Source organism: Diabrotica undecimpunctata, chromosome 9 (assembly GCF_040954645.1).
Source record: "Diabrotica undecimpunctata isolate CICGRU chromosome 9, icDiaUnde3, whole genome shotgun sequence".
Taxonomy (NCBI): Eukaryota; Metazoa; Arthropoda; class Insecta; order Coleoptera; family Chrysomelidae; genus Diabrotica; species Diabrotica undecimpunctata.
This window is the reverse complement of record NC_092811.1, coordinates 128,445,233-128,472,954: the sequence shown is the minus strand read 5'-3', so window position 1 is coordinate 128,472,954 and position 27,722 is coordinate 128,445,233. Positions and strand designations below refer to the sequence as shown.

The following is a 27,722-nucleotide window of genomic DNA, read 5'->3' as shown; positions in this document are numbered from 1 at the left end:
AAATCGATGATAAACGGAAACTACAAAAACATTAGAAAAATTTCGTTCACTTCAAGATAGAAAATCACATAAATAATTTATTTTTTATTTTTAAATGCATATTTACGATGTACTCACAAACAAAACATTAAATAATTAGTAACTATGATGACAATATTACCGCCCAACGATAGTTCTTCATTTTCACCTATGTAATCAGGTGTTCTGGCCAAGTCTAATTCTGTCTTCATTCCTCCGTTGGTGATTGATATAATTCACTGATAATTTGGCTGTGGTACGTTGAATTACGAATTTTGGTCTTGTTTGCGTGAAGTGATATATGTATCTTTTACGATTGGTGCTCTTAGTGCATTGTGGATGGTTGCATTGCTCACATACCGAGAGGCGTTAGCTATCATACGCAATGTTTTTGATTGGAAGTTCTGCAAAATTTTGTGTTTCAATTCTTGCTACAGCCCAAGAGTTCTACGCCGTAAGTCCATATTGGTTTTAGTATGACTTTGTAAATCAGTATTTTGTTCTCCAATGACAGTTGTGATTTTCTGCCAACTAACCAATTCATTTGTTTTAACCCTTCTTAACACGGGTGGGGTCTATTAGTACAACTATAAATGAAATTGCTTAATTTTTTCAATTTTTTTTTGTATTTTTTTCCTAGACTCGGTGTACCTTTTAATGGCACTGAATAGTAGTACACTTTAGCATAATTTGTTGAAATTGTAATGAATCTTCAATCGCTACCTGTAAAAGTATCCTGACAGACCCCACCCGTGGGTGGGCGTTTCTTGTTTTGTGCTATGGCTTGGCTAATATTGCAGCTATAAATGCATTTATTATATACTAAGATCCAATAATAGGTACGAATTTCGGTCTTCTCGTTGATTGTTTCTGAAGTCTTTAGGAATTGCGTTAGCTCAGAAAAATATGAAAATACGATCGCTAATTATGCGTATACTGAGAACATGACGGTTACTTGCTGCAAAATTTTCTGAAATTGAGCAAACGACGAGGGATAACCCAGCCCCAGGAAAACGGGGATGGTGTAAGTATTGTAAAAAAAGAAAAACTAGAAATTTTTGCCAATTGTGCAAAAACTGGTTATATATGGAACATAATATAAGGATATTGTGCCGATTGTAGAAACAAAATTAACATTATTTAACCCCCTCTATTTTCTGTTTCCAATTTTAATTTTGGATATTTAGTTTTTACTTGTATTACTGTAAGTATATAGAGTAATAATATTGTCTTTTTTTTATATTTTTCTTTTGTATTTTTCCGTTCATGATTTTTTTAATAAACTCTTGTAAAAAAATAATGGCGTTAGTTATTTCTCAGTAAACTATACCAATACATATTGATACACATATTATATGTACATTTTGGTAGTACAACGTTACATCAGTAAGTTTCCTTAAAATAAAAAAAAAAAAATTTAATGAGAAAAAGAATGTTATGTTTAAAATTTGGTCCTATTTGACCCCGCCCGTGGATTTGTGTCACAAGAAAGTCACCCGTGGAAAGGAGGGTTAATTTTATATTGAGCTGAGTGTATTTGGCGTTAATGTGTTGCCTCCAGGTGAGCTTTTGGTCCACATGCAACCCAAGATATTTCACAACGTCCTCTATCAGGAATGGGGACATTGTTTAGACTAACTTGTGAACAAGTGCGTCTTCTTGTTGTAAATGTGATTTGGGCTAATTTTTCGTTATTGACTTTATTTTCCATTTTGTCAACCAATTCTCTAATGTATGCAAGTAATTTTAAAGCTTTTCAGATGCTATGTCTGGGTCTTTGTTTCAAACTAAAACGGCTGTATCATCGGCAAAATTCGCAACTGTAACGTCATCTGTAATAGATATGTCAGCAGTAAAGATTAGATACAAGAGGGGACCGAGGACACTTCCCTGAGGAACTTCGGATTGGATTGAGTGATAGGTTGAGAAATTAATATTGATTTTTACTTGGAACAAACGTTCGTTAATATAGGATTTCAGGATAAGGTACATATCGCTAGATAGTAAAGATTTTAATTTTATTTCAGCAGAATTTATCAAAAGCCTGCTTGAATATCGAGAAATACTGAGGCATATAATATAGTCTATTCTTCCAAACTTTTCTTGATTTTAGTTACTATTCGATGACCCTGTTGGATTGTTGAATATTTTTGACGGAAACCAAATTGATGTTCGGGTATTATGTTCTCAAGTGGTACAGTTTCGCTTATTCTATTTCGCAGGAGTCAACAACAGTTTAAATTCATTTAAGAAGTCTGACATTAGCGTAGTTATATCTTTATTATTACTGTTTTCATTTTGTCTTTGGGGATTTCCTGAAGCGACTTCAGAATAACTACCTTTATATGTGATCGGATGCTGCACTGTGTTTTCTGGGTTGTACGTGAACTTTTTATGTGTTTTATTTACATTATTTCTGTTTCTGTGTTTTACTAGGTCTCTATATATGGTGCTTCTTCTTTTTTATGTGCCGTCTTCTACCGAAGGTTGGCGACCATCAAACGATAGTTTTCACTGTTTTGTGCCGCATGTATTATGTTCGCAGCTTCTGGTATTTGAAACCATTCTCTCAAGTTTCTCAGCCAGGATTTCTTCTTTCTGCCCAAACCCCTTCTACCTTCAATCTTGCCTTCCACGATAAGCTGTAGCAGACTGTACTTATCATAGCCCGGGTATGAGGCTTTCCTCCTTTTAACAGCTGTTAACAATTCCACCTCTTTACCCATTCGTCTTAATACCTCTATGTTGGTCACTCTATCTGTCCAAGGTATTCTCAGTATGCGTCGATACAGCCATATTTCTAGAGCCGCTAACTTCTTTATAGTTGCTGCTGTTAACGTCCACCCTTCAACTCCGCAAAGTAAAGTATATACAGTGCAACCTCTGTAATTGGCTGGATGTCTACCATTACATAAAGCGCAAGTTGCAGGAGTATCTTTAGGTTTAGTACATGTTTTTGTATCATGGGGATCATCGCATTTTAAACAATTATATGCTTTTAAGCAATATGATTTGGAGTGCCCTTATTCCTGGCATCTGGTGCGCATCTGATTATACTGTTCTTTTGTCTTAGAGCTTCTCGGTTAATTTTTGAGTTTAATAGAAATTATATTACGCTTTTTTATTATTTGCGTTAGGTTTAAGATCTATAAGGAATAGTGGAAGAGGTTCTTTTATTAGTCTATGTTTAACATTGATTATTTTTCTAACATCGTGGTCTTTTTTCGCAAATCGGTTCAATCAACTGTATCAATTGTATGATGGAGTCTTCTTACTACAATTCTATATGCTCTATCCTGTTGAAGTTGGTAGCTATGGAATACAATTTTCTTTTCTCTCATATAGCTTACTAGTTTCCTGTACGTTTTTGGATAATTTTCAGCGGTAGTGATCCCTGTCAGTGAGTTAATCATTGCCATATAGTCGGTCACTCAGTAGACAGAGATTGGAGGTGACCTTTGATCTTTTGATTGAGTAGTTGATGTTTGGTTATTAGTGTTGTTGTTTGGTTTTGGTTTAGTTTCCATCGGTCTCTTATTCTTCTAGTACTTGGAATCTGTTGTTTGTTGTGGTTTGTGTATTTTGCTTAGTCATCATCATCATTGGCTTTTACAACTCTTCGTGAGTTTTTGCCGCGTTTACTATTGCCTTCCATTGATTCCGATCCTGTGCTATTATTTCCCATGGCCTTACTTCCATCTTCTCCAGGTCTTCCCTGACGGCGTCTTTCAACCTTTTTCTAGGCCTTCCTGTCGATCTTCTACCATCTGGTCTTCAGTGTGTCGTCATCACTCCGTACCACGTGGCCTGCCCATCTTAATCTATTGGCTTTTATATATTTTACGATGTTTCCTTTACCGAAGAGAGTCTCTATTTCATTGTTGTATCTGCTCCTCCATTCATTTGTCACGCTGTCCCTGCAAGGACCATATATAATTCGCAGGATTTTGCGTTCCCATACTAATAGCTTATTGATTTCTTTCTTTCTCAATGTCCATGTTTCACTTCCATATGTCACTGCTGGTCGTATTATGGTTTTGTACATTTGGATTTTGGCACGCCTTGAGAGAAGCTTTGACCTCATTAGATGTTGAATGGCAAAGAATGATTTATTCCCCGCCAGTATTCGTATTTCAACCTCCCGTTCTCCTGTGTTTTCAATGGTAACACAGGCCAACGATGAAAAAACTTTTTCACTAAAAATACCCTATTCTAATGTCTTTCAGGTCGCTGAATCCAAATATGATGCTTACAAAGCTGTATCACCCACAATTTCTTCACATTTTGTAGTAACATTTTTTTAATTAAGCGATTTCTACAGAATTTAACATATACTATAATAGTTTAAATATAATCAAAAAAGTAGAGGTAATGGACTTAAATTGTGTTGGTAGCACTGCTGAAACATACTAAAAGATCAAAAAAGGTAGATTCCATTTGAACGTTAACAGCTGATGTTTGTTTACTGTCAATCTAACCTCACTTTCACGGTTTTTGTACACGTGCTCAACACAATGTCTAACCGCGGTTGTAAAAACTCTGTTGACAGTTTTTGTTATATTTGTGGTGAGTTTGTGATTAAAAAACACCAAAGAAACATTACGGACTTTGTGAAAAAGGTTTATCGATCATACTTTGGAACTTTACTTGGCGATCAGGATAAATCTTGGGCGCCGCATAAGGTATGTTATGTATGTGTTGAAGATCTAAGAAAATGGTCAAAAAAGGAGAAAAAATCCTTCAAATTTGCAGTTCCTATGATATGGAGAGAGCAAAGAAATCATTCTGATGATTGTTACTTTTGTAGTGTTGATGTAACTGGTCACAACTCAAAAAATAAGAAGGTAATAAGCTACCCTAACCTTATGTCTGCCATCCGACCAGTGAAACACGGTCAAGATATGCCGGTCCCTGAACCTCCAGATGATTTGGATTCCATTCAAACTGAACCATCTTATGATGTAGAATCTGAGTTAGGTGAACAAGATGATGAAGAATTTCGATGTATTACAGAAAATGTAGAGCCTAAATTGTTTACTCAGATTGAACTTAATGACTTGGTTAGGGATCTAGGCTTAACTAAAGAAAAAGCTGAATTGCTTGGCTCTAGACTAAAAGAAAAGAACTTGTTGGGTGCTGGAACCAGCATTTATGTGTATAGAAAGAGCAACAATTTTCAAAATTTTTTGAACAAGATGGTGATTTGGTGTACTGTACAGACATTCCAGGTCTGATGAATGAATTTGGTGTTGAGTACAAAAAGGAAGACTGGAGGCTGTTCATTGACTCATCCAAAAGAAGTTTAAAGGCTGTTTTATTACACAATGGAAACCAGTACGCATCTATACCTGTTGGTCATTCTGTACACATGAAAGAAAGCTATGAAAACCTAGAAATAGTGCTGAATAAAATAGGCTATTGTGATCATGGTTGGATGATATGTGGTGATTTAAAAGTAACATGTATGCTACTTGGTCAACAAGGTGGTTTTACCAAGTTTCCATGTTTCTTGTGTGAATGGGACAGTAGGGCTAGAGATCAACATTGGTGCAAAAAGAACTGGCCTGCTAGGGAATCTTTAAAACCAGGTGAAAAGAACATTCTTCGCAAAAACCTCGTAGATCCAAAAAAAGTGCTCCTACCACCTCTTCACATAAAGTTAGGCCTCATGAAACAGTTTGTGAAGGCTTTGCCTAAAGATGGGCCATGTTTTATGTATCTCTGCCTAAAGTTTCCACACCTCTCAGAAGCTAAACTGAAAGAAGGCGTCTTTGTCGGACCAGACATTAGAAAAATGATGTTAGACCTTAACTTTGAATCGACAATGACCTCAAATGAGAAAGAAGCATGGGTGTCATTCAAGCAAGTGGTTACCAAGTTCTTGGGGAATAAAAAAGATCCAGAATATGTTGCTATTGTTGCTAACATGTTAAAGAACTTTAAAAAGTTAGGATGTTTGATGAGCCTGAAAGTTCACTTCCTGAACAGTCATCTTGATTACTTCCCGGAAAACTTGGGTGATGTAAGTGAGGAGCAAGGAGAGCGTTTTCACCAGGACATTAAACTGATGGAAAAACGCTATCAGGGCCGCTGGAACACTAACATGATGGGGGACTACTGTTGGTCACTTCACAGAGAAGTTCAGCAGGCGACTCATCGTAGAAAAAGCTACACAAGAAGTTTCAAAGAAAAGAGGGAAAGAAAATACAAACCAATCCCAGATGACTAATGGAACCTGTATTATATCATATGTATAACTGTTTCAAGTAACCTATTGTAATAATATATTCATGATTATGATGTAACATAGTGTTTCATTAATTTCACCATATACCGTATTTATACTACATAAGAAACTACATAAAAATGTATACTACATAAAAACCCAAATTGCAGAAAAACTATGGGTGATACAAAAAAACTAAGGCCAGATTTGGATTCAGCACATAAAAATCAATAAAAATCAGCTATTAAAGTAAAAAAAGTTTTCACAAAAAAATTTTTCGTCGGCCTGTGTAATTGTTGCTCCTAGGTATTTGAATTCTTTGACCACCTCAAAATTATGATCGTTTATGGTAATGTTTTGTCTTATTCGCTGTCTTCCTTTTTTGATACGACCATGTATTTAGATTTTTCTTCGTTTATTTTCAGGCCTACGCTTAGTGTTGCTTCTTCAAAGTTTGATACTATATCCTTAACTTCCAGTGTTGTCTGTGCTACTGCATCTACATCATCTGCAAATGCGAGAATAATCTTTGCTCCTCTGGCAGTTATGTCTGGTTTGACTCTGGTATAGATTTTTTGCATTCATTACATGCAATGCGAAATATTTTGCTTAGTAGGTCTATTTATTTATGATTTTCTTCTTTTTTTGGTTACTTTTTGCCACGAGGGAGTTTTATGTTAATTTGTATGACTCCATATCTTCTTCGCTCGATGACTGCTGTTAAGAGTAATTTGGCTTTTCGACTGTATGCTGAGGGTGTTGTATTTGATTTGAGTGAGTGTATAAGGGTGCTGAATTTGTATTAACTTGAGGCGGTCAAGTAGGTTGTGCCTGAAGGTTGAATTGATTAGCAGAAGTGTTAGGGAAGGGTTGTAATTGGTTTTGATGGTACTGTGACATATCTACCGATATTGGGTTTTGCTGTTGGAGAACTAGGTATGTATGAAGTTTGCATCCCTGGCATTGGATATGATTGTTGGTCGACTGGATCAGTCTGCTGTTTGAGATTTAATCCGGGTCCATTTCCGGTCGGGAACATTTTTGGTATAAGGAATTAAATTTAATGATGATTAAATTTTTATCCTTTTGTGTAGTTGGTTCTCTTCCATGAGAACATTGATAACGACTGTCAACTGTTTTATTTATTGTGTTTTTAATCAGCTGTGAATTTATTTTTATCTTGCGATTTGATGAAATTTTGTTAAATTAAGATTTGCAAACAATTACCCAGAGGGTAGATAATACACTTACACTTCTGGCGCACTTTTACAAATGATTAAATTGTTGATTTGTTAGTTATTTGGTGATTCAACGTTACGAATAGCTGTTGTTAATCGGGTGATGGTTTAACTGCACTCTGCCACAAAAATAATGACGTTTAAAATTATATTAGCTATCGTCTAAAGAAACACATCAATACTCTCTTTGAAAACTAACAAAGAAAATAAACCATCTTTAACAATATAATCCGTACTGAGGATGGTGTAATTAAAACTAACAAGGTAAAAACCTATGCTTTTGAGCCCCCGAATCTCAGGAAGAGAAGTATGCAATCAACAAATTTTTATTTTCAGTTAACTAAAAATCGCCTTCACCGATGGAGTATTAACGTTTTTGGCGGCATTATGGGGAGTACTTTATCGGTCCGTATTTTTTGAAGGAAATCTCAATGGAATATATTTTTTTAATTTCTTTAAACAAGATTTTTGGAACCTTCTTGAAAATCTTTCACTTAGCGTCCGAACAAAAATGCTTCTCCAATTGGACGGAGCCCCTGTCCATTTTTCATGCGATGTTAAGAACTACCTTAACAGAAAATTTAGAAATAAATGGATAGTGTTCCAGAAATGAACATATCATTTTAAAATATAAAATAAAAATACATATAGTTCTTTACACTTTTCTTAGTGTAGAATAAGTAAAATATTCACTAATATCAAGTTTGCTCGGGATACCCGACTGATTGGCACCACAGCCTCTTAAATAGTTTTCACACCTAAATACAAGAGGGATAATCTTCACTTTTACGCATCAAGTATTATTTTATTAGTTCATTCTCACGCATCGCCCTTGAGGCATGTGCATTTTAAAACACTCTCAATTCACGTATAAAATATTTCTCTACGCCGAAATCGGGCATTTTTCTCATAAATACGGTTTTCTCTTTTACGTGTGATAAAGAAAGAATTATTTGATATTGTATAGTCAGCTGCGGCCGTTTTGGGCCTCTCTACTCTAAAAATAGTTAATTATAAATCGATAAACTAAAAGTGATTTATTTCTCTGGAGCTATATTTGCTCACATTAACAATCCTTATCCTTCAACGGTCACTGAAGAACCAAACCTATGGAGATACATCCATTCACAAGTCCTTTGAAGTAAGGCTTGGAATCAAAAGATTTCCAACCCTCGAATGTAGGTAGCCAGTTACAAGGCTCCCCACAGATAGGTAGAGGCAAACTAGTAATGTAAATAATTTTTTTAATCTTTTACTCTTTCGCTGTAATCTTCCGTCCCGTTAGTAGGTTAGTACTCATCCTGTAGATATACACATTTTTATCGAAATCGGGAACTCAAAAAATGCAGGAAGAATATAAAGCAAACATCTTAAATTTAAACTAGACATCGTTAGGGCTAATAAAAAAACTGACTCGTTGTCTTTCTAATTTTCCAGTGGTCTCTCAAGTTTACAAAGCCAACGTCATGGAAGAAAGCGTCCTGAAGGGCAACACCGCGATTTTCAAGTGTTTTATCCCGAGTTTTGTCAGTGATTATGTCTACGTTACATCTTGGTTGCAGGACGACGGGCACGATAGTCAGGAAATAAAGAACGATGGATCATACGGTGCGTTTTAAAATTATTATTCTCTATCATATTTTCTGTGTGTGTATTTGTAACACTTAACTTCAAAAGATTTATATCAGTAGAGGTGTTTCTTACTATTTTAGTCTTTTGCACTAGCGTTCGGGTGTGTAATGACTATGATTATTTCAGATTACGTAAATCTCTTCACGTCATTGGATGACTTTCGTTTAGTTTGCTGTCTTTTTTTGCAGATATAATTAATTTTAGTCATGGCAACTTTACAATGTTTGTTTATTATACCTACCTTACCCTGGTCTTTCCAGTACTTGTATAAAAAATGTCCAGATCCACCCCTAGGCGAGATAAGTGTAAACATTTTTCTATCTATATGCTTACTAGAATTTTTCCTTTCAACATCATTCATAGATATTCTAATGTAGAGAACTGACGGTCTGTCAGGCTTAAAACTTTTCTCACCTGATAAAGATATCTACGATAGACATAACACAGACCTACAGAAAAACAATTTTGTTTTGGTGCCGTTAATCTTTAACCTTTGATTTTTCCTATATTACGGGCGATAAATCGAAATATGAATTCCGTTTGTTTGTATCAGCTCTAGTTTTATAAATATGGCACATTCTGGAATTAGTTGTTTTACTATTTGAAATAATAAAGAATATGCTATTCAAAGAAATATACACTCGCTATCATAAAATCCGGGTCACCTTGAAAATCGCCATTATTTCATTTTTAACGAGCTTTATCGTAAATAATAATAACACAAATACAAACTAATGCATGTTTCTGAGAATTGTTGTCAGCTTAGCGGTTTCCTTTGTAACAAAGAATTCCAATAGTGCCGATTTCGCGGAAAAGTGCACACTTCTCAAAATGAACGGTACCTGTAACTGCCGCTTGTTTTAAATGTCTCATTTGTCTATTCAAACGCAACAAACAAACGTTTATTATTGCCGCCATTAGTGTTTATTATTGTTTATTTTTTGCCAAAAATACCTTGACTGTTGTTGAAACGGCACACATTGTTGCGCTTATGGAAGACGGTCACAATCAACGGCAAGTCGCAAGAACTGTTGGCGTAAGCCTTTCTACGGTTCAACGAGTGCATCAACGCTTTCAGGAGATGAGTTTGCTACCCAGACGATCTGGCTCTGGACGAAGAAGAACGACCACGGCACGAGATGACCATTTTCTTGTGTTTCAGGCTTTACGAAACCAGACCTCAACTGCAGTTATGCATCGAAATTGCCTACAGGAAGTACGACATTGCAATGTTAGCGTTGCAACAGTCAGGAGAAGACTTCGTCCTTCTGGACTATCTTCTCGGGTAATGGCTACAGGACCGCCACTTGGCCGGGCGCATCGAGTTGCACGACTAGCTTTTGCTCGACAATACGCGCATTGGGGAATTAATGATTGGAGCAAAGTGTTATTCTCAGATCAATCCCGTTTCTGTCTAACTGGATCCAATGGACGTGTAAGAGTTTGGAGGAGAACCGGTGAATGATTTTAACAAGCTTGCATTGATCCAAGTATGCCATTTGGTGAAGGCTCGGTCATGGCTTGGGGAGGTGTATTTTCCGACTTCCGCAGAGAATTACCCTTCATCAAAAATGGGTCCTTAACTGCCCGAAGGAACATAACGGAGATTCTGGAAGAACATGTTATGCCCACCATGGCAGGGCTTGGAGAAGACGCCGTTTTTATGAAGGACAACGCGCGACCGTACGTTGCCAGGATCAGTATGCAATACTTGAACGAGGTTAGAATTACGAGGAACCCTGGCCAGCTAGGTCTCCGGACCCGAATCCCATCAAACATCTCTGGGACGATTTGAAAAAACGTATTCAAACCCATACACCTCCTCCTAACAACGCACATGAGCTTAAGGATCTGTTAGTGAGAGAGTGGAATAACATACCTCAACATGTAATCCAGAGAAAAATTGAGAATATGCCCCGTCGTCTGCAAAAGGTTATTAGAGCAAGGGGAGGCAATACACGATATTAGTCATTGAAATTCCACTGATGTTTTACCACGTTCTGTATTTTTCATTTTTTCTTTCGTATGTCTGTTTCAACAATTTGGTTTGTTTTCTGCTTTTTCAATAAAAACAATAAGAAACCATTTTTTTTACTTTCAAAAGAAATATTGATGACAAAAAAAATACATTAGCTTAAAAAAAGGTTATTATTGCACCAGATGCAAAAATATTCAAGAAACTTGAAATTTTTCAGGTGATCCGGATTTTATGATCGGGAGTGTACATTGTTAATTCAACTTTTTCCTCAGTGTTCTCACTGTATTATGCCTTATCTATCCATGAAATAATACTTTAATGTCGTTACATTACTTGATGGAAAGGGTAAACTTTGTTGCCAAACTATCCACATTTAAGAGAGGCGTATTTGAACACCTAATTGCTTCAAAATATTTATTAAGGACCACTGAAGCAATAAAACAATTAAGAGGTATTTTCCTTCGATTTATTTACACAATAGACTTAAGGGCTGGTTCAAACATTGACAATTATCGCAATTCTGATAGTGACATAAAGAGTTATACAAATATTAGCTTTACAGTGAGTGCGGGGAGGCAGTAACAGATATACATGAAATGATAAAATTGAGAGAGACCAACTATATACGTTTTAACACAAAACACTGAAAACACCGGCTCACGATAGCGCATACGCGACTTACGTACTTTTCGGGATCACACACACCCGGCCTTCACTTGCCGAGAGGCAAATTGGCACTGTCTCCTAAGGTCCTAAGTTATATAACGAGGGGAGGACGGGTCCCTGATGTATTAAATCATTCGCACACACTTTAACACGATAGCTGACGACCTGAGTGCACAATTTGATAAAATAACTATACGATTACAATACTATACAGGTTGTTTTTACAACATTACTATTTTATAAGGAAATAAAACAGCTTGGAAAGTATTTTTAAACTTTTAAAATGGTACATTTACCACTTTTACACCCATTCAGCCTCCACCTTATAAAATACTAGGTGCTTCAAAATCACTATTAGTGTTGCTATCTGTCGATGACTAAGCCCAGTTAATAAAATTATTTCAATAAGTATCCGCTAGAGGGCATAGTCATTCATGTTTACTGCTGATATCGTTGCCTTTGTTGTAGTCAGTTCTGTTTAGATATTCATAACAAATGTACATAACCTCCAATTTTTGTGAGTTGTTCAAAATGTTGTATCAAATCTTTTCCTAGGTTATATTGGTTTGCCATTCAAAAATGAGTAGTACAAGTCGCAGAAGTTGTGTTAATCATCCTGATGAGTTTTGTTACGTTTGTGGGAGTATACATTACAAGAAAATATGAAAAGTATTACTGACTTTGTGAAACGTGCATATCTTGCATATTTTGGTGTCCGGCTTGGTGATCAAGGTAAAACAGGAGCACCGCATATTGTATGTAAAATATGCACAGAACACTTACGGCAGAGGATCACAGGAAAAAAAAAGTATTAAGTGTGGCATGCCAATGGTATGGAGAGAACCTACAAACCACGTTGATGACTGTTATTTTTGCCTGGTCAATGTTTCAGGGATCAATAGAAACAATCGCCAAAAGTAGTCATATGCTGATTTGCCTTCAGCCAGACGCAGAGTAACACCACTCAGAGGAATTACCGATCCCAGTATTCCAAAAGTTACCTGACATTTGTGCGGATGAAGGTGACATTTTTGAACATATTTCTGACTCCAATAAAGAGAGTGATAGTGATTACGACGGGGCAACAGCAAACCCACAACTATTTAGTCAAGAAAAACTAAGCGATCTCGTTAGAAATTTAGCCTTATCGAAGGAAGCGTCGGAACTTCTGGCTTCAAGATTAAATGATAAAAATTTACTGGAACAAGGCACAAAAATTACTCTTTATAGAACAAGGAAAAAGGAACTGCTACCGTTCTTTAATCAAGAAGAAAACCTTACTTTTTGTTTGGACGTTAAGGGGCTTTTGGAGAACATGGGACTTCCACACTACGATGCAAATGAATGGCGTTTGTTTATTGATAGCTCCAAGCGCCGATTGAAATGTGTTCTGCTTTACAATGGAAATAAGTTTGACTCTGTACCAATTGCTCATTCAACCGTGATAAAAGAAGAATATGCTACAATAGCTTTAGTTGTACAGAAGATAAAATACCAGGAACATCGCTCGGTGATTTGTGTAGACTTGAAAATGGTAAACTTTCTTCTTGGGCAGCAAAGCGGCTACACAAAATATCCTTGTTTCTTGTGCCTCTGGGATAGTAGAGACCGAAAAAACCACTGGATTAAAAAAGAGTAGCCTAAGAGAAAAAGTTGGTAATTGGGCAAAAGAACATTATTGCCCAGTCTTTAGTCGAACCAGAGAAAATAATCTTACCACCTCTCCATATTAAGCTAGACCTAATGAATCAATTCGTTAAGGCGCTTGATTCTAATGGACCATGCTTCGCCTACATAGGAAGGTAGCTGCCTAGCTGGAAAAAATTAAAGCTGGAATTTTTGATGGACCACAGATCAGACTTCTTAGGTAGTTCTTCAAGAGGCAGGTTCCAAAATATCGTAGAAGAATACGGCCTGGGAGACGGTAATGAAAAAAGTTGTAAAAAAGCAATAATCGCGAATCTACAATGAGAAGAAGAAGAACGTGATAACCCAGTTGATTTATGGGTTTTCCACGTATGAGAAATATTTATAATATTTTTGCTAATGAAAAACATTTTTTATCAAATAAAACCTCCACCAAATGAAGTAATTATTTCACAATATCAATCTATACTGAACAATTAAATCTGTTGAGGAAATAAATACATACTGTCTGTGCTCGTTTCGTAATGACTGCGATTAAAACACAGTTATATGTGTAACGTTAATGTAAATAGCTAATTACTAATGTATCAAATGATGTATTAGCATACAATCATTAACGATTATTATTACAATGAATAATGTGCTTCTTGTTGAAGTGTTAATAATATTTGAGTGATGTATTCATCGTTTGTCTTATAACAATAAAATATAACTGTGTTTATCTTATTTGCATATTGTTAATACACTTAATATAAAATGCAATGAACAATTGAAGTTTGGTTATCTTAAATACTTTAATTAGAGATTGGTTTTACTTATTTCCGCCATGTCCATGTCTTACACGTTCAGCCCCACTTTTGTTACTTAAAATATTCATAAAAAACGCTGAATTTAAACTTTTACAGTACAAATGATCTAAAACGTTTAAAACTGCTTCTTTTCGATTTCATAAGTACGTTTTTCGATACTAAAACTTTCAAAACAATTTTCACCCAATGCCTGTCTTCGTGAAAGAGTTTCCCGTGACATGAGACGTTTATTTATTTAATAGCTTTACAGAAACTAACTTCATTTTTGGCAAATTCACCTTTAAAAAGCATTTTGATATTTGTAGATAGGACACTTTGATCAAAAAAGTTATCGAATTTTGACCGTCAAGTTGATACAAATTGTATTTAACCTTTAATTACTCGCGCATCAAGTTATAACATAAGAACACGCGTGACGTACTTTATACACCACAAGAGAATACATTTAAAAACAGCAGTTTTGTTTTTTTTAAATACACTTAGTTGTTTGTTATAAACATATTAATAATATTGAACATTTTGAGTAAGTCAGATAGAATGAAATTTTTATCAACAAATTTTTTGAAACCGAAGAGACATAATACTTATACTAAAATGTAAAAAATAACAGTCAAAATGATAAATATTTATTGCACATCCTCTTTATTTTGAATTGATCATTGTGTGCAAGTAACAACAACAATAGAATGATCCTTGAAGACTGATCTGAGACAAATGCTGCATGTTATCTGCCTACCACAAGAAAAACACTTTCCTCGTAATATTGCTGGTGGTTCGTCATTCCGTTGAGCTATTTGAGGCAGCTTATATCCTCCTCCTCCTAAGTGCCTTCTCTGTTGAAATTGACGATCAATATGGCAAATTTCTCTCTGTTCTGGGCTTGATGAATTAATTCATTTCCTCTTGTGTGGGTCCAATCTCTGATGTTTCGTAGCCAAGATTTTTTCTTTCGTCCTATGCCCCTTTTACCTTCAATATTGCCTTCTAGTATTACCTGGTGCTGCTCAAATTCCCTATGGCGCATTATGTGTCCTAGATATGACGTCTTTCTAATTTTGATAGTATTGACCAGATGGGGGCGTGTGTTCATTGCTCTCGGTACTTCTTCATTCGTAGTTCTGCTGGTCCAGCTTATTCTTAGCATTCGGCAGTACATCCACATTTCAAATGAATTTAATTTGTTGACGTCATACTGTTTTAATGTCCAGGTCTCACAGCCATATAGTAATAGAGACCACACACTTTAGTGTAATCTTATTGAGACTGATAGCTTGGGATTATAGAGCATTTTACGCATATTCATGAAACCAGATCTTGCTATTTCAATGCGTCTTCTAATTTCTTTTGAGTGGTCTAGTTGACTATTTAGTTCTCTGCCCAGGTATATGAAGCTTTGGGAACTCTGAAGGGTGATACTTAGGTGTAACTTGTTCATGGGGGTTTTTGTGGAATACCAGAATTTTGGTTTTGGAAAAGTTAATGTCCAAGCCCAGCCTGTGACTTTCTTCTGATATGTTCATCAATATTCTTAGTTGGTCTTCTGTTTCTGCTAATACTACGGTGTCATCGGCATATCTTATATGCCGATGACACCGTCTTATATTCTTTTGGGGTCCCAAAATTGACATTCTCAGCAAAAAATCATCTTGTTTGTCTAGTTTGAGATCAAGTCTCTGATGACTGGACTATAACATTTGCAAACACCGAATAAATCATCTAAGATATGTGTATGATGTAGTATTAATACGATATAGTCTTCATATCAGGAATCAGATTAAATGATCGAAGGCAGATGAGAATTGCGATGGGAAGTCTACTTACTACAACAAAAGCATAGTAGATACAGATAAAAATTGAAGAAATTAAGAAAGGATTGTGCCCATTATTGAGCAAATGAAGCTCACATAGAGATTTCTCGAAGTTAAGAATTCCCTTCTATCTTATTTTATTTATCGGTTGTAACGATTATTTTGCCTACCACATAGGGTATTACTATAAGGGTTGAAAATTGGGGACAGAAATTACGGGGCTAGAGGTAGGGCAAGCAAAATAAACTGAAACTTTAGCGAATGGCTACTCAGGATTTATTTGAGAGCTGGGTCGTGGATAAGTGAATGGCAAGGGGGTTGGATTGGGGTAACTACAAAAACTAAACAAAAGGGGTACTTATATGAATATCTATGCTTATGTGAATACTTATGTGAATCTCCTGGACAAACAAAACACAAGAAAGTTCTCAAGCTATTTAAATTAAGGACGCTGCTTTGAAGAATCTTCCTGCTGGATGAAAGAAAAGGTTCTTCCTTCCTGGATTTCACTAAAATTTCTGGGGTTAGGAACTGGACTTACACTGCACTTTTAAAATTTCTGGGGTTAGGAACTGGACTCAGGTTCTCTGCCGCACGAACAAATTTATCTCCAAACTGCGAAAAATGAGGCTGGAAGTTGGGTACTGGACGCAAACTTTGGAACTCTGCTTCTTTAAAAACTTCAACACATGTGAGTATCTTTCAAATTTGTTGGAAACGCCGCAAATCTTTTTGATACAAATCTCTTAGGTGAGAGACGACATAAAACAAAAACAGTGATTACTCCTATCAGAACTGACACATTACATTGAGTATAAATCACTTTTTTCAACAGATTTGCCGACTTTTTAACGCCGACACTCGGAGCGTCTTGACTGTTCAAAGATTCTTCAAAACCTCACTTAAAACTATACAAATAGAAATATGTGACAAACTTCCTTTTCAACTGCTCACTAACTAATTCCCAATAAAAAACGAACAACGAAAAAACATTTGCGAATTTGAGGAAAATTCGGACTAACACGGACACCAACTGCCTTTGACAGTGGCTCCAGCGAAAGTGATGATGAGCCCCGCAAAACTTTCTCAGTGATCTAAGTGGATGTTTATTTCAGGCGCAATATTGAGCGGCTTAACGATCAAAGAAAATACCAAGGCAATACGCATATGTGATATATAAACAAACTTTAAAATGTGTTTATTATCGACTCCAACGATGCAAAAGGATTGAAAATACTTTTTTGGTGTTTTAATACATACGGGCTGATTTCAATACATACGAAAAAATATAAAAATGCTACACGGTATATGATTTCTATTCCTATAGATTACGGAAGATCTCGATATTATTATAGAAGAAATAATAGAGATGATGATGCTACTAATAATTTTTCTGTTTCTCTATGGTAAAGTAAACTGTTGTTCTTCGTCTCAGGCGTGTAATTCTGGATGAAACGTTTAATGCTTGCTCACTTACATTTTATGTTGAATTCAAACTTTGCCGGGATAGAAATATTATTTTTATAAATTTTTGTACAATAATTCAATAATGTATCTTACATGTAAAAACTGATATCATGTGTAATTCTAAATCGAGTCTACATACATAGAATGATAAATTCCCGGAGTTTGATTTCCATATCATTAACAAGCTAAGTGTATTTTGACACCAGCGATTATAAAGTTATGGAGGTAATGCTTTTAACTCGCTTTCGAAACGCTGCTGAAAGTGAAAAGCGGCTTTCCACGTCTTTATTGGCTTTCACTTTTATTTCACTAGATTGTTGACAACACAACCATCATCGTTTATATTTTTACTGGAGCTAATTTTGAAGCCCTCGTTTTATAGGACATAACTTTTTTTATGAAGCCAAGTCGAGCATTTATACACATTGAGTCTGATGTGGAAATAGAATTTATTAATGGAGTATTAGTACATATAAACAGAAAATTTGGGTGTTGCTGTTTTTTCCCATTTTTTTTAAATTTTTTTTTATTATCAATCTTAATTGGTGATGTTCTTCTTCTACTACTTCTACTTCTTTATCTCTATCTTTGTAAGTATTCCTCTTAGTTTCCGTTTGTCCCCTGTCTTTTTTACGTCTGCTCCTCCTTCTCATTCGTCTCTTATTTTCAGTTTTCATACATATTTCGAATTTTCTAGTTGATCGGGTTTTTCTTCTTCCCTTATGTTTATAAGGACTATTCACTTGGATTCTTCTTCTATTAGTGCCGATTCGTTAACGAATGTTGTAATATGTATATGTGTATATTCTTTTATTCCGTTTGTTATTATTAGGCCAGTCAAGGAAAGAGAACTGAAAAAGTATTATACAGGTTTTTGAAGATTTAAACCTTCACCACAAACGCTACCTTTTAGAACTTTCAAAAACCTGTATAAGATATTTTCTGCTTTACTAGTCTAGGTGAATTATCTTTAGCAATAATCGTCGGATTATGATTTTTGCTCTTTTACATTCTCTTTACATTTTGCTACATTTTTGTTTCATTTACGGATATTCTTTTTTTTATTCAATAAGATAAGTGTGATATCTTATATGAAAAACTTTAATTGAAGGATATAAAAAGTTTAAAAATTGTAGAAAAATATATGAAATATTCAATCTGACACTTGTAATGATACTACACGAAAAGCCCATAACAATCATGTGTTTTTGCATTGAAGATAATCCTTTTAATATAACATTTATCATGGAAGAGCTTAATCACTTTAAGTACCAGCAAAAAATCGGCGCCAGAACCAGACGATATTCCTGTTAGTTTCTTACAAAATCTACCAGATAATGGAAACAAATATCTTCTTACCTATACAACAGAATTTCGACAAATAATGAGTTTCCCACAAAATGGACGCAGGCGATAATAATTCCATTACTAAAACCAAATAAATCTCGAACTGATCCTGATTCCTGTATGTCAATTTCTCTTACCAATACAATATGCAAAATGCAGAAAAATTGGTGAATTATAGACTAAGATGATTTTTGAAAAATAATAAATTAATAATTAATGAACAAAGCAGCTTTTGCAGGAACAGATCCACCATAGATAATTTAATAGACCTGGAGTCCGAAATACATGAACCATTTGCAATTAAACAGGAATGTCTTGCTGCCTTTTTCGATATAACAAAAGCGTTTGATATGACTTGGAGATACGACAAAGGTAACATGCTATATTTTATTCATAATTAACAAGACACAATTTAAAGTTAAGATAACTGGTATAATATCCAGCACTAAGGAAGAAACAAATGGAACACCTCAAGGATCCGTTATTAGTTCAACACTGTTTTGAGTAGCAATAAACAAAATCTTAGTAAATTTTCCAAAACTTGTTTATACGCTGATGATTTGGTTATATATTCAAGAGGAAAAAATATTCTTTCTATACAGAAAAACTTACAATGTGCAGTAAATCCTATGACCTTGAAAAGTGGTCGAAAGCTATGGGAATGCAATTTTCTACAACCAAACCAAATGTATTATATTTAAAAAAAACGGCACTCTGCAAATCCAGATCTTCAGTTATATGGAAACAACTTAACTTATGTAGAACACTTAAAATTTTTAGGAATGATCTTTGATCTAGATCTTTCTAGATCAAGAAACTATCTTGATAATACCATACCTGTGCAGTCTTAATTGGAGCTCAGATTTTAAAAGTCGGATTCATATTTACAAATCACTAGTACGATCAAAACTCGATTATGGAACAGTTGTATACTTATCTGCAAAGAAGACTCTTCTTGCTCAACTAGAAGTCATACAAAATAAAGTACTAAGAATAGCTACAGGAGTATTTTGTACTAGCCCCATTAAAAGTCTACAATGTTAAACCGGGGAATCACCTTTAAATTATAGAAGAATGTACTTGTCAGTAACATACGCAACATCCATATGTGCCATAAAATCGCATCCCACTTTTCATTATACTATCGCTGAACGTTTCAAAGCAACTTATATCAATAAAAAAAGGGCGTACCCTTCCGTTTACGAGAGAATCAGAAGACCTCTCTCTCTCCATGATATTCAATGACCAAAATTTTTTGATCAGACAAATACAGTCACACCTCCCCCTTGGACCTTTTCTCCTGCAATATGTGATCTAACTCTTTCTAAATACAATAAGCTTGAGACCCCCCATGCAACAATTCAATCATTTTACAACATACTTGATTCTTTCCCAGATCATTGTCATATCTATACAGATTCATCCAAAACAATTGATGGTGTGGGATCAGCAGTTATAACTTTGAACATTGTATTACAGTTTAAATTATCTTCCAGTTGTTGCAGTATTTACTTTGGAGAACTATACTCACTTCTGCAAGCCTTCATTTCTGTCATAATGGACCGTGGGAGTGATGACGTAGATTTTATTGACATATGTCAGTTTCACTTTCCAAACAAACCTTGTTTAGTGTGGATAATTTGTATTTTTCGTTATTTTTTCATTTTTTTTACAGAATCTTTCCTCTTTGTGCAATATCTAAGTATTCTAATAGTTACCACAATAATTTTACAAGGTTGTGTAAATAATAAAGCATGTTGTTTTATAAAAATAGCAATAAAATGCATCTATCAATAAAGTAAGGATATAATGTCTTTAATTTAAATTTTTAAACTATATTTCATAGAAATAGAACACTGAATTATGATGGTATTATCGTAAAAAACACTATACTTAAAAAAGCAGCAGAGGAAACAAAATGTTAACTTTATAGAATTTAAAAAGTCTTGAGATTGGGCATTTCAACTTTTGTTTGGAAAGTAATTGACAGTTGTGACGTCACACTTCCACTGTCCATTACCGTACGAACTCTCTCAGTGCATTACTTACGATAGAACAGTTATATACAAGTAATCCCATAGGTATTTTAATAAAAGAACAATTACATTTGCTAAACAACGCGAGGCAGCAAGTACCCTCTATATGGGTTCCATCACACATTGGACTTCAAGGAAATGAACAAGCAGATTTTCATGCCAGGGAAGCAATACATAGTGCCCCTTCAGTGTTAGTGAACTTAGTGTCTGTTTCCGACTATAAATTGTTCGTTAAAGAAAAAGTGATAAATGAATGGAAAAACGAATGGAATCTTTCACAATTAACTCATCGTAAAGCCCTCAACCGAAGCCCTCGCACCTTCGTGCGAGATAAATTTAAATCGCCAGCTGTTTGTTAACCTAACCCGTTTACATATAGGTCATAGCAGACTACAGCACTTCAAATCAAATCGCCCTATTTGTGACTTATGTAACTGCGATATTAACCCTGCGTTAGTGTGCCTAGATAAATTAGCACGAGAGGTGTACCGGGGTATGTCATACCCCAAACTAAATTAACGCAGGAAGTTAAAATTTTTAAATTTAATCATTTAAAATGGTTAATCTTGGTTTTTTACTTATTTATGATTCAAATAAATTAAATATGGTACTGTAAAAGTCTTATATTTAAATGGTAAACATCATTTATCCAACATATTGCAATTATCCTAGTCAAAAAACACGAGTGAACAATAATACACTCAAATACTATGAAAAATTTTATTGATCACTTAACTCTAAATAAGCTTATAGCCTAAGATTCTACAAACTAAAGAAAAAAATGTTCGTTAAAATACATTAAAAAATAAAAAAGTTACGACTCCTCAAAATTGTTGCAATTTGAACCTGTGATTATTGCGTATTTCAAACAAATTGGAGTATCATCATCGCATGCATATGTAAAAAGTCTTCTTATCTTTATTTCTTGGACAAATACTGCCTGTCCTACGTCGCTTAGGTCCCAACTGATGTACCTCTGGTTGCTGATTATCACGTAGTGGTCGACGCAAGGAAGGGTTTTGTCTTTGTTGGTTTCGAAACTCATAAATCAGCTGCACACCTAGTTATTTAAAAAAAATCGTCTTTTTGTATTTGTTTTATATAATATAACTTGAGCATTCACTCCAGCTGTATTCAAAAACAAAAAAAAAATGTCAAAGTCCAACGACGACTATTTCTTGGTACGCTGTAATTAGCAGATAGCTCATCCAATGTGTCTACACCGCCTTTGATCGAATTGTAAAAGTCGATAATTTCAGGTAATTTCTTTTCGCCAGTTTCTTCAATTAAAGTATCATCATGATGCAATGTAGAAAAGGGGATTACATGTTTTGACTTTTTTGGCACATATGAGACAGCCGTTATATCTTCTTTAAAGGCAAATTTTAACTGTGAATTTCTCTTCCTCGTGCGTTCAGAAGTGCTGTTGGAATTTGCCTTTTGTTCTTCCTAACTGTCCCCACCGATGTAAGATGATGAGTCTGAAGTAGATTGATCATGAGCGGATAACTGGTAAACCAGTTATCGAAAGTAATATTACGTGTAGAACCAGAAACTGGCCCAATCACTTTCTTCTTCAGCCTCCACTTCTTCAAAATCCTTCCTTTTGTGTGATGTCTCTCCTTGAGCCCTTTTTTCCAATATGATTCTCTCTTGACTTTCTAATGCGGTTTGTTCTTGCTCAGATTCACTATCAATGAACGATTTGTCATCGTCAGAAATACTGCCAAACTCCGCCCATAAACGTTTTAATCTTTCCTGCTGTTCGTAAGACATAATTATTCTATAATTCAGTATCGCTGAAAGAAAAATAAAAATCATAGTACATCTCGAAAAAATATCAAAAAAAGTAAATTTACCTCTAGAACACAAAACAACTGAAAGTTACAACAGTAGTGTACCGGGGTATCACACACCCCAATCGTCTTTGGGCATCTCCTAATTCAAACTGAAATTGTATGGTATGTACATCTGGTAACAAGGTCATCGTGAGAAAAATTGTATAAACTACAGCTACTAGGCGCTAGAAGACGCTATTTCATCTACTTTCGATTTTATAGAAATAAAAGGAGTACCTGGGGTATGGTATACCCCAGAACACTAACCGAGGGTTAATGTAACACATATCTTAGTAGAGTGTGCTAAATATATTAGTGAAAGACAAAACACTCACTACCTAACAATATAAAAGCAGTCTTAGTATTAATAGTACAGCTAATAACCCAAAGTGGTTGATGTTGTTAGAAATCAATAAAATCAATAAAAAAAAATAAAATCAATAAAAAAAAATCATGTGTTTCAGGATAAATATTTTACCCCAAGTCTGAGGATTTTACTTTTTATTAATAAAAACACTTTCGGTATTATTTACTTCATTCATTAACTTCAGAAACATCCCCCTATACTGCTAACGGTTTTAGTGCTGCTTTTATAGATAAGAGTTGTCTGATAAGTTTGTCTAGCAAAGACAATATTTTGTTTTAGAGAAGAGTAATTTAATATGAATAAACGAGTGTGTGCGTTGTGTTTCTATGCTTTTCAATATGTTCTTTCAAAACAAAACGAGGCATTTGTGACTACATGTAATCTGAGAGAAATAATGAATGACTTGCTGTGTTGTTTTTACGAATGAAGCTGTTCAGGTTTCGGTGTACATTGATTTGTACTGTAATTGATCATCTCATTGGTTGAATTTTTGACTGACACGTGTTAATTTGCGGTAAATTAAATAAAATAAAAGTTTGGACATCTGGAACTCCTTTTCAATCTCCTTTCCTATTTAAACCTTAACAATTTACCACCTCTATTAGATTTAGTATGTATTTATAGTGCCCATTGAGTATCAGCATAGATTAATAAGGTAATATGTATCAAGCAATTTTCTTATTCTGCTGTATTATCACTTATATCAAACACAGTCTTCGACAATGTAAGATAAAACGTATTTTTTAGATTTAGTTGAGTGAAAGTATAAATTTGCTTAGTATGTATTACCTTAATGAAATATCTGTGTATATTCTATTAAAAGCTAAATGTTTGTGCTTTTTGCATCATATATACAATATTCAAACAATCAGCATTTGTTGTCTATATTATGGCACTATAAATAAAAATCACAAACATAATCAATTATCTTGGATTGTAAATGCAGTTTTTATCGAAATCAGTTCGTGGTAATTGATTATTTTTGAAATTGCCGTGTAAACATTTCCAGTACATATTTTTATTGATTTTCCTCGTAAAGAAATAAATCCTGAAGAACTGTTTTAATGTTACTAGAACTGTTTATACGATAAGTAGTTAGTAACGTGAGGAAATATAACAAATCGGTAGAGAAAAAGGAAATAAATAAATTTTACAATTTTTTTTAAGTATATTTATAAATATAAGCTTATAAAATGTCTTTTAAACTAAATGGAACACTGTTTACATAATAATTTATTCTTATTTAGAGCTGATATGGAAAAATCTTACCTATCAGAATTATTCTGATAGGTGTCTACTTTTTTAGTAACGTAAACCAGAGCAATTAGCAAATAAAAAGCCTTTTTTGCTCCGAAAACAGCAAAATACAGCAAAATCCTTAGTTGTTAATACCTGGATAATTTCAAAGTCCTGAGAAAAACCTATTTCTGGAATATATTAGGAATTCTTGATATAAGTATCAAAAATAAAATCAAAATTGTGTAAACTCGTATGTTTCCTAAAATGTCAGTAACCGTTTTGTTATATTTTCTTCGCAATAAACCAACATCTCTATAACAATAATCGTACCAATTATAGAACTGTGCTAAATGTTCATTAAAAAACGCGTAAAACTTATATAAAGGTCAAGTACTACAGTCAAGTTAACATTTAAAAGTCAGTTAAGAAACCGACTGAGATTTTTAAAATGCTGGTTTAATGTCCGTTGATGCACTGGCTAGCTATCTGTAATAATAACTTCCTTCGAAACTTCATAAAAATTAATGAAGTGTATATAATTATTTAATTATACAAAAAATATAATGCAACGAGTCTACGTAGTAATAAATCTAATATATCTCAAATATGTAATATAGCAGAGTTCACAAAAACCTAGGACATGTACATATATATATATATAGTAAACTCTTAAATATTGGGGAAATCTGCAAGAAATACTCTAATGTGTATCAATTGTTTCGCCGAACGTTTTCGCCAAAGAGAATTAATTTGGCTTCTTCAGGGCTGAAAGAGAATAAATTATAATTAGCTACCATATATTATCTATTAAAACATTATTGATCTTACCGTAACTTGGAATTGTTCCTACAATTGTCCTACAATTCTAAGTTACGGTAAGATCAATAATGTTTTAATAGATAATATATGGTAGCTAATTATAATTTATTCTCTTTCAGCCCTGAAGAAGCCAAATTAATTCCCTTTGGCGAAAACGTTCGGCGAAACAATTGATACACATTAGAGTATTTCTTGCAGATTTCCCCAATATATATATATATATATATATATATATATATATATATATATATATATATATATATATATATATATATATATATAACGAGTTTATTACAGCTGCCGCCGTTTCTCACAACCTAGCTTCCAACGCTTGCGATCGTTCCAGTCATCTACTTGTAGACCCCTATCTTCCATTGCACCTTTTACTTCTTGTCTCCACGATCTTCTTGGTCTTCCCTTTTTCCTGTGGTTGGTGGGGATCCACTGTAATATTCTCTTTGGCCATCGTTGATCATTCATCCTTTCTACATGGCCATACCATTTCAGCCTTTTGCATTCTATAGTTTCCAGGACGCCAATGTCTATGCCCATACGCTCTCTGATTTCAGTATTCCTTACTCTATCTCTTCTAGTGAGTTGGCAACATCTTCTCCAATAATTCATTTCCATTGCTTTTATTTTGGATGCGTCATTTTTATTTATTACCCAAAGCTCTGAACCATATGTAGCAATGCTTTCTATGATACTTTTGTATATCCTAATTTTTGTGTTTCGGGTGATGTGGTTATTCCAAAGTATACTATTCAGTTAACGTATTGCTGAATTTCCGTGACCAATTCTAGTAGTTATTTCTTTTGTATTCCCACCATTGTTTGTAATGTTTACTCCGAGATATTTATAGCTATCAGTATTTTGAATTTGTTTGCTTCCTAGTTCTAAGTGCTTTCCTTCACCTCCCACTACTACGTACTCTGTTTTTGATGGATTAATTGATAAGCCCCACTTAGTATATTCTTCATCTATTTTTCGTATCATGTAGTGGATATCATCTTGATCTTCTGCAAGTATTACTTGGTCATCAGCAAAATGCAAGCTGTACAGTGTATGGTCTCCAATTTTAACATCCATAGGTTCACATTTTTTTTTCCAAATATCCAAAACCCCCTCCAAATAAATCTTAAAGAGTGTAGGTGCAATGCAGCAGCCTTGGCGAAGTCCTTTGGTCACTTTTATCTTTTTTGTCACTTTTTGTCCAATCTTTATTACACTCGTCATATCATCGTACAACTCCCTTACAGCATTAATGTAAATCGGTGGAATATTCTTGTCTTCTAGCACCTGCCATAGCTTCGCTAATGGGATACTGTCATACGCTTTTTGAAGATCAATAAATACCATGTGTGTCTCCATATTATGTTCCCAGATGTCTTCCCAGCAATCTTCAATTCGGCTTTTAATTATCTTCCCGTAGACTCTACAGATTGAGTTAGTTACACTAAGCCCTCGGTAGTTCTTACAGAAACATGTACATGTACTAGGACATGTACATATACACTACGTTTATCCCCAAGCTAAACTTCAGGTCACACTGATCACTGTCATTGGTGAGAAATTAATTTCTAACCAATGACAAGCCGCGACAACACTCCACACCTACAGATCTGTGCGACCTCGAGCTTATCTTGGGAATGAACGTACTAAAGCAGTTATTATTAGTATTTTCTGGTTACAGGTAACTAAAAAAATGTGCTAAACACGAAATAAATTCACTGTTTCTGTTCTTTATTTATAAAGTTTAGTCATACAAAAGTATTTAATGACTATTTATATTACTATATACATATTTATAGAAGTTTTGCATAGACTTCCAGAATGAATTACGGTACGATTGTTGTTATAAACAATATAGATCTTTTCCAGACGTTTGTATGTAAATGTGCTGCTTTTATTTATGTTCTATTTAACAAAACAGTGTTGCAATATAATCCAATTCAATGATTCAAGTTGTTACTGTCTATATTTATTAAAAATGCTAGGTTTGTTTAAACGAAAATACATTTGGTTAAGATATTGGCGGCTGGGTCGCCATGAACAGGTATTAGTTTGCTTTTTTTGTTTAATTAAATATAAGTTATATACGGATTGTCCGTCTCTCGTATGGTGCTAATATTTAAACCTATCTAGCTCCTACAGACGAAGGTGCGCTTGAGTATATCAAGCTATAAGTCTTAGAATATCCGCCTTAGACTCCCGACTTGTCACCTTGTGATTACAACATATTTCATCCGTTAAAACAGTCCCTAAAAGAGCATTTGAATGGGTTTTCATTGAACAACTATATACCGATCAATATTTAACAGAATTTATAAATTTTTTACAAAGATGAACTGGAAAATGATCTGTTACTAGATGTATTAAATTGCAAAATACATTACCCTAATTGAGGCGTGTATTTTGCGATCGATGTAGATAAAGTGTGATAAAATAAGGTCGGAGTATGTAGTTTCTTTGCGTATTTATTTTCGATCGTCTTATATATACGCCAAAGCTCGATAACTTCGTTTGAGAGGGAGATTCAGAACATAATTTTATCAGAAAACTTTATTAGAGACAACATACAGCTTTC

General features: G+C 34.4%; 1 protein-coding gene across 1 annotated transcript in view; it reads left to right on the top strand.

The window, feature by feature from the left end:
• Positions 1-27,722, top strand: part of Dscam1 (Down syndrome cell adhesion molecule 1) — a 501,009-nt gene that overhangs the window by 123,143 nt on the left and 350,144 nt on the right. The gene's annotated exons all lie outside the window — the stretch shown is intronic.